Source organism: Cynara cardunculus (genome assembly GCF_001531365.2).
Source record: "Cynara cardunculus var. scolymus isolate 2C chromosome LG 5, CcrdV1, whole genome shotgun sequence".
Classification (NCBI taxonomy): domain Eukaryota; kingdom Viridiplantae; phylum Streptophyta; class Magnoliopsida; order Asterales; family Asteraceae; genus Cynara; species Cynara cardunculus.
This window is the reverse complement of record NC_037532.1, coordinates 32,283,049-32,283,420: the sequence shown is the minus strand read 5'-3', so window position 1 is coordinate 32,283,420 and position 372 is coordinate 32,283,049.

Sequence of the window (372 nt, the reverse complement as noted above, 5' to 3'; positions counted from 1 at the left end):
GTTTTTGTTTTTAAATAAAATATAAATTTAAAGATATCTTAGAATTTAAAAAAGTATACATCGATATTAGTATTAAATTAACCATTTAAAAGTTCTTGTTTTGTTGTGTAATTTCTTTAATTCAATTTTTTTATTACAATTTAATTTAGGTTTAATAAGGAATTATTTTATTTTTTATTTAATGATATCTATACTATATTATAAAACATTTGACAAAAACTCTTAAAAACCACTTTGTATGCGTAAAGTACTGTTTATTAATGTATATTACTTAAAACTCAAGATTGCAAGTAGATTGTGCGTAAATACAACTTATAAAAGCTCCATATCTGAATTCATGTAACTAACTGCAGATAAACATAATCAAATACA